Source organism: Dama dama, chromosome 11, assembly GCF_033118175.1.
Source record: "Dama dama isolate Ldn47 chromosome 11, ASM3311817v1, whole genome shotgun sequence".
Classification (NCBI taxonomy): Eukaryota; Metazoa; Chordata; class Mammalia; order Artiodactyla; family Cervidae; genus Dama; species Dama dama.
In genome coordinates, this window is record NC_083691.1 from 105315189 (window position 1) to 105327861 (window position 12673).

Here is a 12673-nt window from a genome sequence, read left to right on the forward strand (position 1 = left end):
ATTTTTCACAGGTTTTCAGGCTCTTCATGTTTTTCAACTCTGCTTCATGCTCCTCCTATTTTCCAGACCGTTTCATGCTCCTCATATTTTGACACGTTTTCAGCCTCTTCATATTTTTGACACCCTTCCAGGCTCTTCATGTTTTTGAACACCGCTTCATGCTCCTCCAAAATTTCAGACCGTTTCATTCTCCTCATATTTTTGACACCTTTTGTAGCTCTTCATATTTCTCATACCTTTTCAGGCTCCTCATGTTTTTGACCACCGCTTCATGCTCCTCCGATTTTTCAGTCCGTTTCATGCTCCTCATATTTTTTACACCTTTTGAAGCTCTTCATATTTTTTACATCTTTTCAGGCTCTTCATGTTTTTCAACACCGCTTCATGCCTCTCCTATTTTTCAGACCGTTTCAAGCTCCTCTTATTTTTGACACCTTTTGAAGCTCTTCATATTTTTCACAGCTTTTCAAGCTCTTCATGTTTTTCAACACCACTCCATGCTCTTCCAATTTTTCAGACCGTTTCATGCTCATCTCATTTTTGACACCTTTTGAAGCTCTTCATATTTTTCAACCTTTTGAAGCTCTTCATATTTTTCACACCTTTTCAGGCTCTTCATGTTTTTGAACACCGCTTCATGCTCCTCAAATTTTTCAGACCATTTCATGCTCCTCATATTTTTGACACATTTTGAAGCTCTTCATATTTTTGACACGTTTTCAGGCTCTTCATGTTTTTCAACACCGCTTCATGCTCCTCCTATTTTTCAGACCGTTTCATGCTCCTCATATTTTTGACATGTTTTGAAGCTCTTCATATTTTTCACACATATTCAGGCTCTTCATGTTTTTGAACACCGTTTCATGCTCCTCCTATTTTCAGACCTTTTCATGCTGCTCATATTTTTTACACCTTTTGAAACTCTTCATATTTTTCACACCATTTCAGTCTCTTCATGTTTCTGAACACCACTTCGTGCTCCTCCTATTTTTCAGACCGTTTCATGGTCATCTCATTTTTTACACCTTTTGAAGCTCGTCATATTTTTCACACCTTTTGAAACTCTTCATATTTTTCACAGGTTTTCAGGCTCTTCATGTTTTTCAACTCTGCTTCATGCTCCTCCTATTTTTGAGACCGTTTCATGCTCCTCATATTTTTCACACCCTTTGATGATCTTCTTATTTCTCACACCTTTTCAGGCTCTCCATGTTTTTGAACACATTTCATGCTCCTCCTATTTTTCAGACCGTTTCATGCTCATCTCATTTGTCACACCTTTTGAAGCTCTTCATATTTTTCACACCTTTTCAGGATCTTCATGTTTTTCAACACAACTTCATGCTCCTCTTATTTTTCAGACCGTTTCATGCTCATCTCATTTTTGACACATTTTGAAGCTCTTCATATTTCTCACACCTTTTGAATCTCTTCATATTTTTCACACCTTTTCAGGCTCTTCATGTTTTTAGACACCACATCATGCTCCTCCTATTTTTCAGAATGTATCATGCTCCTCAAATTTTTAACACCTTTTGAAGCTCTTCATATTTTTCACACCATTTCAGGCTCTTCAGGTTTTTCAACAGCATTTCATGCTCCTCCTATTTTTCAGACCGTTTCATTCAGATGTCATTTTTGACACATTTTGAAGCTCTTCATATTTTTCACACCTTTTGAAGCTCTTCATATTTTTCACACGTTTTCAGGCTTTTCATGTTTTTCAACACCACTTCATACTTCTAATATTTTTCAGACCTTGTCATGCTCCTCTCATTTTTCACACCTTTTGTAGCTCTTCATATTTTTCACACCTTTTCAGGCTCTTCATGGTTTTCAACAACACTTCATGCTCCTCCTAATTTTCAGACCATTTCATGCTAATCTCATTTTCTACACCTTTTGAAGCTCTTCATATTTTTCACACCTTTTGAAGCTCTTCAAATTTTTCACACCTTTTCAGACTCTTCACGTTTTTGAACAACGCTTCATCCTCCTCCTATTTTTCAGACCGTTTCATGCTCCTCCTATTTTTCAGACCGTTTCATGCTCCTCATATTTTTGACACCTTTTGAAGCTCTTCATATTTTTCACACCTTTTCAGGCTCTTCATATTTTTCAAAACCACTTCATGCTCCTCGTATTTTTCAGACCATTTCATGCTCCTCCTATTTTTGACACCTTTTGAAGCTCTTCATATTTTTCACACGTTTTCAGGCTCTCCAAGTCTTTCAACCCCGCTTCACGCTCCTCCTATTTTTGAGATCGTTTCATGCTCCTCATACTTTTGACACCTTTTATAGCTCTTCATATTTTTGACACCTTTTCAGGCTCTTCATGTTTTTCAACACCATTTCATGCTCCTCCTATTATTCAGACCGTTTCATGCTCCTCATATTTTTGACACCTTTTGAAGCTCTTCATATTTTTCACACCTTTTCAGGCTCTTCATATTTTTCAAAACCACTTCATGCTCCTCGTATTTTTCAGACCATTTCATGCTCCTCCTATTTTTGACACCTTTTGAAGCTCTTCATATTTTTCACACGTTTTCAGGCTCTCCAAGTCTTTCAACCCCGCTTCATGCTCCTCCTATTATTCAGACCGTTTCATGCTCCTCATATTTTAGACACGTTTTTAGGCTCTTCATATTTTTCACACCTTTCCAGGCTCTTCATGATTTTCAACACCGTTTCATGCTCCTTATTTTTCAGAACGTTTCATGCTCCTCATATTTTTGACACATTTTGCAGGTCTTCATATTTTTCACAACTTTTCAGGCTCTTCATGTTTTTCAACACCACTTTATTCTGCTCCTATTTTACAGACCGTTTCATGCTCATCTCTACTTTGACACCTTTTGAAGATCTTCATATCTTTCACACCTTTTGAAGCTCTTCATATTTTTCACACGTTTTCAGGCTCTTCATGTTTTTCAACACCGCTTCATGCTCCTCCTATTTTTCAGGCCGTTTCATGTTCCTCATATTTTTGACACCTTTTGAAGCTCTTCATATTTTTCACACCTTTTCAGGCTCTTCACGTTTTTGAACACCGCTTCATGCTCCTCCGATTTTCCAGACCATTTTATGCTCCTCATATTTTTGACCCCTTTTAAAGCCTACATATTTTTCACTCCTTTTCGGACTCTCCATGTTTTTGAACACATTTCATGCTCCTCCTATTTTTCAGACCGTTTCATGCTCCTCATATTTTTCACACCCTTTGATGATCTTCTTATTTCTCACAGCTTTTCAGGCTCTCCATGTTTTTGAACACATTTCATGCTCCTCCTATTTTTCAGACTGTTTCTTGCTCATCTCATTTTTCACACCTTTTGAAGCTCTTCATATTTCTCACACCTTTTGAAGCTCTTAATATTTTTCACACGTTTTCAGTCTCTTCATGTTTTTCAACACCGCTTCATTCTCCTCCTATTTTTCAGACCGTTTCATGCTCCTCATATTTTTGACACCTTTTGAAGCTCTTCATATTTTTCACACCTTTTCAAGCTCTTCATGTTTTTCAACACCACTTCATGCTCCTCCTATTTTTCAGACCGTTTCATGCTCCTCATATTTTTCACACCTTTTAAGCTCTTCATGTATTTCACACCTTTTCAGGCTCTTCATGTTTTTGAACACCGTTTCATGCTCCTCCTATTTTTCAGACAGTTTCATGCTCATCTCATATTTGACACCTTTTGAAGGTCTTCATATTTTTCACACCTTTTGATGCTGCCAGTTTTATTTAAGATTTTACATATCTGAATAATCAGTTAAAAATCAAATATTCATTTTTAGAGTTGCACAAAAGGAAAATAATAGGGAAAGTGATGACTGGCTTATGATTTGGGCCCAATTTCCATAAGTTAAATATAAAATCTAAGTTTTAGAACCTGGGGCTCTAAAAATAGCACTTGTAATTAATACTGTTCTTCAGATTCATAGTTTAAGGAAGACACTACATTTTATTTCTTGATGTTATAGATTTAACAACATATTGGTAGCAACATGTAACTTCTCACATGGATTAGACATCAAGAGACCAGTTTATGTATATAAACTTAAAATCTGAAAATGAATATATTCAGCTATTATGGAACTTATACTAAATACAAGCTTGTTAACCACTTTCCAAAAGGCACAAAGACAGTGTTAATAAAGAGTGGTCTTTTGCATCATTTTCAAAAATTCTTCCTTGTTTATTTCTCCATCCCCATCATGATCAGCCTCATCAAGCATTTCCTGAAGTTCATCATCTGTTAAATTTTTCCCTAGCTCCTTAGCAACCCTCTTGATATTGTTCAATGATATACTTCCTGTATCATCATCATCATCAAATAGTTTGAAAGCCTTCAATATTTCTCCTTTTTCATCCTTTTCACTCATTTTTACACTCATTATGGCAAAAAATTCTTCAAAATTCATCTTGCCAATTCCTTCTTTGTCAGTTTCAGCTATCATCTTTTTAATTTCTTCTTTCTTTGGCTCAAATCCTAAGGCCCACATTGCAATCATGTCTCCAACCGGCGCCCCCGGCCAGGACCTCCCAGCTTTACCCGCCAGCCTGAAGCGCTTAATATTTGTGACACGTTTTCAGGCTTTTCATATTTTTCAACAACGTTTCATGAGCCTCCTATTTTTCAGTCCGTTTCATGCTCCTCATATTTTTGACACCTTTTGAAGCTCTTCATATTTTTCACACCTTTTCAGACTCTTCATGTTTTTCAACACCGCTTCATGATCCTCCTATTTTTCAGACCATTTCATGCTCCTCATATTTTTCACACCTTTTGAAGCTCTTCATATTTTTCACACCTTTTCAGGTTCTCCATGTTTTAGAACGCCGCTTCATGCTCCTCCTATTTTTAAGACCGTTTCATGCTCCTCATATTTTTCACACCTTTTGAAGCTCTTCATATTTTTCACATGTTTTCAGGCTCTTCATGTTTTTCAACACCGCTTCATGCTCCTCCTAATTTTCAGACCATTCATGCTCCTCTTATTGTTGACACCTTTTGAACCTCTTCATATTTTTAACACCTTTTCAGGCTCTTCATGTTTTTCAACACCGCTTCATGCTCCTCCTATTTTTCAGACCGTTTCATGCTCCTCATATTTTTGACACCTTTTGAAGCTCTTCATATGTTTCACACCTTTTGAAGCTCTTCATATTTTTAACACCTTTTCAGGCTCTTCATGTTTTTCAACACCGCTTCATGCTACTCCCATTTTTCAGACCGTTTCATGCTCCTCATATTTTTCACACCTTTTGAAACTCTTCAAATTTTTCAAACATTTTGAGGCTCTTCATATATTTCACAACTTTTCACGCTCTTCATGTGTTTCAACACTGTTTCATGCTCCTCATATTTTTCATACCTTTTGAAGCTCTTCATATTTTTCACACCTTTTCAGTATCTTCAAGTTTTGAACACCGCTTCATGCTCCTCGTATTTTTCACACCTTTTGAAACTCTTCATATTTTTTACACGTTTTGAAGCTCTTCATATTTCACACCTTTTACCGTTCTTCATGTGTTTCATCACCGTTTCATGCTCCTCCTATTTTTCAGACCGTTTCATGCTCCTCATATTTTTGAACCTTTTGAAGCTCTTCATATTTTTAACACCTTTTGAGGCTCTTCATATATTTAACACCTTTTCTGGCTCTTCATATTTTTCACACCTTTTCAAGCTCTTCATGTTTTTCAACACCACTTCATGCTCCTCCTATTTTTCAGACAGTTTCATGCTCATCTCATTTTTGACTCCTTTTGAAGGTCTTCATATTTTTCACACCTTTTGATGCTGCCAGTTTTATTTAAGACTTTACATATCTGAATAATTAGTTAAAAAGCAAATATTCATTTTTAGAGTTGCACAAAAGGAAAATAATAGGGAAAGTGATGGCTGGCTTATGATTTGGGGCCAATTTCCATAAGTTACATATAAAATCTAAGTTTTAGAACCTGGGGCTCTAAAAATAGCACTTGTAATTAATACTGTTCTTCAGATTCATAGTTTAAGGAAGACACTACATTTTATTTCTTGATGTTATAGATTTAACAACATATTGGTAGCAACATATAACTTCGCTCATGGATTAGACATCAAGAGACCAGTTCATGTATATAAACTTAAACACTGAAAATGAATATATTCAGCTATTATGGAACTTATAGCAAATACAAAACTTGTTAACAACTTTCCAAAAGGCACAAAAGACAGTGTTAATAAAGAGTGGTCTTTTGCATCATTTTCAAAAATTCTTCCTTGTTTATTTCTCCATCCCCATCATGATCAGCCTCATCAAGCATTTCCTGAAGTTCATCATCTGTTAAATTTTCCCCTAGCTCCTTAGCAACCCTCTTGATATTGTTCAATGATATACTTCCTGTATCATCATCATCAAATAGTTTGAAAGCCTTCAATATTTCTTCTTTTTCATCCTTTTCACTCATTTTTACACTCATTATGGCAAAAAATTCTTCAAAATTAATGGTGCCAATTCCTTCTTTGTCAGTTTCAGCTATCATCTTTTTAATTCCTTCTTTCTTTGGCTCAAATCCTAAGGCCCACATTGCAATCATGTCTCCAACCGGCGCCCCCGGCCAGGACCTCCCAGCTTTACCCACCAGCCTGAAGCTCTTCATATTTTTGACACGTTTTCAGGCTTTTCATGTTTTTCAACACCGTTTCATGAGCCTCCTATTTTTCAGACCGTTTCATTTTCCTCATATTTTTGACACCTTTTGAAGCTCTTCATAATTTTCACACCTTTTCAGGCTCTTCATGTTTTTCACACATTTTCAGGCTCTTCTTGTTTTTGAACACCGTTTCATGCTCCTCCTAATTTTCAGACCGTTTCAAGCTCCTCATGTATTTCACACCCTTTGAAGCTCTTCATATTTTTCACACCTTTTCAGGCTCTTCATGTTTTTTAACACCGTTTTATGCTGCTCTTATATTTCAGACCGTTTCCTGCTCCTCATATTTTTGACACCTTTTGAAGCTCTTCATCATTTTCACACGTTTTCAGGCTCTTCATGTTTTTCAACACCGCTTCATGATCCTCCTATTTTTCAGACCATTTCCTGCTCCTCATATTTTTCACACATTTTGAAGTTCTTCATATTTTTCACACCTTTTCAGGCTCTTCCTGTTTTTTAACTCCGTTTTATGCTGCTCTTATATTTCAGACCATTTCCTGCTCCTCATATTTTTGACACTTTTTGAAGCTCTTCATATTTTTCACACCTTTTCAGGCTCTTCATGTTTTTGAGCCCAGCTTCATGCTCCTCATATTTTTCAGACCGTTTCATGCTCCTCATATTTTTGACACCTTTTGAAGTTCTTCATATTTTTCACACCTTTTCAAGCTCTTCATGTTTTTCAACACCACTTCATGCTCCTCCTATTTTTCAGACCGTTTCATGCTCCTCATATTTTTCACACCTTTTGAAGCTCTTCATGTATTTCACACCTTTTCAGGCTCTTCATGTTTTTGAACACCGTTTCATGCTCCTCCTATTTTTCAGACAGTTTCATGCTCATCTCATATTTGACACCTTTTGAAGGTCTTCATATTTTTCATACCTTTTGATGCTGCCAGTTTTATTTAAGACTTTACATATCTGAATAATCAGTTAAAAATCAAATATTCATTTTTAGAGTTGCACAAAAGGAAAATAATAGGGAAAGTGATGACTGGCTTATGATTTGGGCCCAATTTCCATAAGTTAAATATAAAATCTAAGTTTTAGAACCTGGGGCTCTAAAAATAGCACTTGTAATTAATACTGTTCTTCAGATTCATAGTTTATGGAAGTCACTACATTTTATTTCTTGATGTTATAGATTTAACAACATATTGGTAGCAACATGTAACTTCTCACATGGATTAGACATCAAGAGACCAGTTTATGTATATAAACTTAAACACTGAAAATGAATATATTCAGCTATTATGGAACTTATACTAAATACAAACTAGTTAACAACTTTCCAAAAGGCACAAAAGACAGTGTTAATAAAGAGTGGTCTTTTGCATCATTTTCAAAAATTCTTCCTTGTTTACTTCTCCATCCCCATCATGATCAGCCTCATCAAGCATTTCCTGAAGTTCATCATCTGTTAAATTTTCCCCTAGCTCCTTAGCAACCCTCTTGATATTGTTCAATGATATACTTCCTGTATCATCATCATCATCAAATAGTTTGAAAGCCTTCAATATTTCTCCTTTTTCATCCTTTTCACTCATTTTTACACTCATTATGGCAAAAAATTCTTCAAAATTAATGGTGCCAATTCCTTCTTTGTCAGTTTCAGCTATCATCTTTTTAATTTCTTCTTTCTTTGGCTCAAATCCTAAGGCCCACATTGCAATCATGTCTCCAACCGGCGCCCCCGGCCAGGACCTCCCAGCTTTACCCGTCAGCCTGAAGCGCTTAATATTTGTGACACGTTTTCAGGCTTTTCATGTTATTCAACAACGTTTCATGAGCCTCCTATTTTTCATTCCGTTTCATGCTCCTCATATTTTTGACACCTTTTGAAGCTCTTCATATTTTTCACACCTTTTCAGACTCTTCATGTTTTTCAACACCGCTTCATGATCCTCCTTTTTTTCAGACCATTTCATGCTCCTCATATTTTTCACACCTTTTGAAGCTCTTCATATTTTTCACACCTTTTCAGGCTCTTCATGTTTTTCACACGTTTTCTGGCTCTTCATGTTTTTAAACACCACTTCATGCTCCTCCTATTTTTCAGACCGTTTCATGCTCCTCATATTTTTGACACCTTTTGAAGCTCTTCATATTTTTCACACCTTTTCAGGCTCTTCATGTTTTTGAGCCCAGCTTCATGCTCCTCCTATTTTTCAGACCGTTTCATGCTCCTCATATTTTTGACACCGTTTGAAGCTCTTCATATTTTTCACACCGTTTGAAGCTCTTCCTACATTTCACACCTTTTCAGGCTCTCCATGTTTTTCCACAACGTTTCATGCTCCTATATTTTTCAGACCGTTTCATGCTCCCGCTATTTTTCAGACCGTTTCATGCTCCTCATATTTTTGACACCTTTTGAAACTCTTCATATATTTCACACCTTTTCAGGCTCTTCATGTTTTTCAACACCACTTCATGCTCCTCCTATTTTTCAGACCGTTTCATGCTCTTCTCATTTTTGACACCTTTTGAAGCTCTTCGTATTTCTCACAGCTTTTGAAGCTCTTCATATTTTTTAAACGTTTTCAGGCTCTTCATGTTTATGAACACCACTTCAAGTTCCTCCTATTTTTCAGACCGTTTAATGCTCCTCATGCATTTCACACCCTTTTGAAGCTCTTTATATTTTGCACACCTTTTCAGGATCTTCAGGTTTTTGAACACCGTTTCATGCTCCTCCTGTTTTTCAGACCTTTTCATGTTCCTCATATTTTTGACACCTTTTGAAGCTCTTCATATTTTTCACAACTTTTCAGGCTCTTCATGTTTTTGAACACGACTTCATGTTCCTCCTATTTTTCAGACCGTTTCATGCTCCTAATATTTTTGACACTTTTTGAGCTCTTCATGTTTTTCACAACTTTTCAGACACTTCATGTTTTAATCACCGCTTCATGCTCCTCCTATTTTTCAGACTTTTTCATGCTAATCATATTTTTCACACCTTTTGAAGCTCTTCATATATTTCACACCTTTTCAGGCTCTTCATGTTTTTCAACATGGCTTCATGCTCCTCCTATTTTTCAGACCGTTTCATGCTCCTCATATTTTTGACACCTTTTGAAGCTCTTCATATTTTTCACACCTTTTCAGGCTCTTCATGTTTTTGAACACCATTTCATGCTCCTCCTATTTTTCAGACCGTTTTATGCTCCTCATATTTTTGACACCTTTTGAAGCTCTTCATATATTTCACACCTTTTCATGCTCTTCATGATTTTCAACAACACGTCATGCTCCTCCTATTTTTCAGATCGTTTCATGCTCTTCTCATTTTTGACACCTTTCAAGCTCTTCATATTTCTCACAGCTTTTGAAGCTCTTCATATTTTTCAAACGTTTTCACGCTCTTCATGTTTTTCAACACCGCTTCATGCTCCTCCTATTTTTCAAACCGTTCATGCTCCTCATATTTTTGACAAGTTTTGAGGCTCTTCATATTTTTCACACCTTTTCAGGTTCTCCATGTTTTTGAATACCGCTTCATTCTCGTCCTATTTTTCAGACCGTTTCATGCTCCTCATATTTTTGACACCTTTTGAAGCTCTTCATATTTTTCACACCTTTTCAGGCTTTTCATGTTTCAATATCGCTTCATGCTCCTCCTATTTTTCAGACCGTTTAATGCTCCTCATGCATTTCACACCTTTTGAAGATGTTTATATTTTTCATACCTTTCAGGCTCTTCAGGTTTTTGAACACCGTTTCATGCTCCTCCTATTTTTCAGAACGTTTCATGCTCCTCATATTTTTGACACCTTTTGAAACTCCTCATATTTTTCACAAATTTTCAGGCTCTTCATGTTTTGAACACCACTTCATGCTCCTCCTATTTTCAGACCGTTTCATGCTCCTCATATTTTTGACACCTTTTGAAGCTCTTCATATTTTTCACACCTTTTCAGGCTCTTCATGTTTTTCAACACCGCTTCATGATCCTCCTATTTTTCAGACCATTTCATGCTCCTCATATTTTTCACACCTTTTGAAGCTCTTCATATTTTTCACACCTTTTCAGGCTCTTCATGTTTTTCACACGTTTCAGTCTCTTCATATTTTTGAACACCACTTCATACTCCTCCTATTTTTCAAACCGTTTCATGCTCCTCATATATTTGACACCTTTTGAAGCTCTTCATATTTTTCACACCTTTTCAGGCTCTTTATGTTTTTTAACACCGTTTTATGCTGCTCTTATATTTCAGACCGTTTCCTACTCCTCATATTTTTCACACCTTTTGAAGCTCTTCATATTTTTCACACCTTTTGATGCTGCCAGTTTTATTTAAGACTTTACATATCTGAATAATCTGTTAAAAAGCAAATATTCATTTTTAGAGTTGCACAAAAGCAAAATCATAGGGAAAGTGATGGCTGGCTTATGATTTGGGGCCAATTTCCATAAGTTAAATAAAAAATCTAAGTTTTAGAACCTGGGGCTCTAAAAATAGCACTTGTAATTAATACTGTTCTTCAGATTCATAGTTTAAGGAAGTCACTACATTTTATTTCTTGATGTTATAGATTTAACAATATATTGGTAGCAACATGTAACTTCTCACATGGATTAGACATCAAGAGACCAGTTTATGTATATAAATTTAAACACTGAAAATGAATATATTCAGCTATTATGGTACTTATAGCAAATACAAAACTTGTTAACAACTTTCCAAAAGGCACAAAAGACAGTGTTAATAAAGAGTGGTCTTTTGCATCATTTTCAAAAATTCTTCCTTGTTTATTTCTCCATCCCCATCATGATCAGCCTCATCAAGCATTTCCTGAAGTTCATCATCTGTTAAATTTTCCCCTAGCTCCTTAGCAACCCTCTTGATATTGTTCAATGATATACTTCCTGTATCATCATCATCAAATAGTTTGAAAGCCTTCAATATTTCTCCTTTTTCATCCTTTTCACTCATTTTTACACTCATTATGGCAAAAAATTCTTCAAAATTAATGGTGCCAATTCCTTCTTTGTCAGTTTCAGCTATCATCTTTTTAATTTCTTCTTTCTTTGGCTCAAATCCTAAGGCCCACATTGCAATCATGTCTCCAACCGGCGCCCCCGGCCAGGACCTCCCAGCTTTACCCGCCAGCCTGAAGCTCTTCATATTTTTGACACGTTTTCAGGCTTTTCATGTTTTTCAACACCGTTTCATGAGCCTCCTATTTTTCAGACCGTTTCATTTTCCTCATATTTTGGCACCTTTTGAAGCTCTTCATATTTTCACACCTTTTCAGGCTCTTCATGTTTTTCACACGTTTTCAGGCTCTTATTGTTTTTGAACACCGTTTCATGTTCCTCCTATTTTTCAGACCGTTTCATGCTCCTCATATTTTTGACATCTTTTGAAGCTCTTCATCTTTTTCACAACTTTTCAGGCTCTTCATGTTTCTGAGCCCAGCTTCATGCTCCTCCTATTTTTCAGACCGTTTCATGCTCCTCATGTATTTCACACCCATTGAAGCTCCTCATATTTTTCACACCTTTTCAGGCTCTTCATGTTTTTTAACACAGTTTTATGCTGCTCTTATATTTCAGACCGTTTCCTGCTCCTCATATTTTTGACACCTTTTGAAGCTCTTCATATTTTTCACACCTTTTCAGGCTCTTCATGTTTCTCAACACTGCTTTATGATCCTCCTATTTTTGAGACCATTTGATGCTCCTCATATTTTTCACACCTTTTGAAGCTCTTCATATTTTTCACACCTTTTCAGGCTCTTCATGTTTTTTAACACCGTTTTATGCTGCTCTTATATTTCAGACCGTTTCATGCTCCTCATATTTTTGACACCTTTTGAAGCTCTTCATATTTTTCACCCCTTTTCAGGCTCTTCATGTTTTTCAACACGACTTCATGTTCCTCCTAATTTTCAGACCGTTTCATGGTCATCTCATTTTTAACACCTTTTGATGCTCTTCATATTT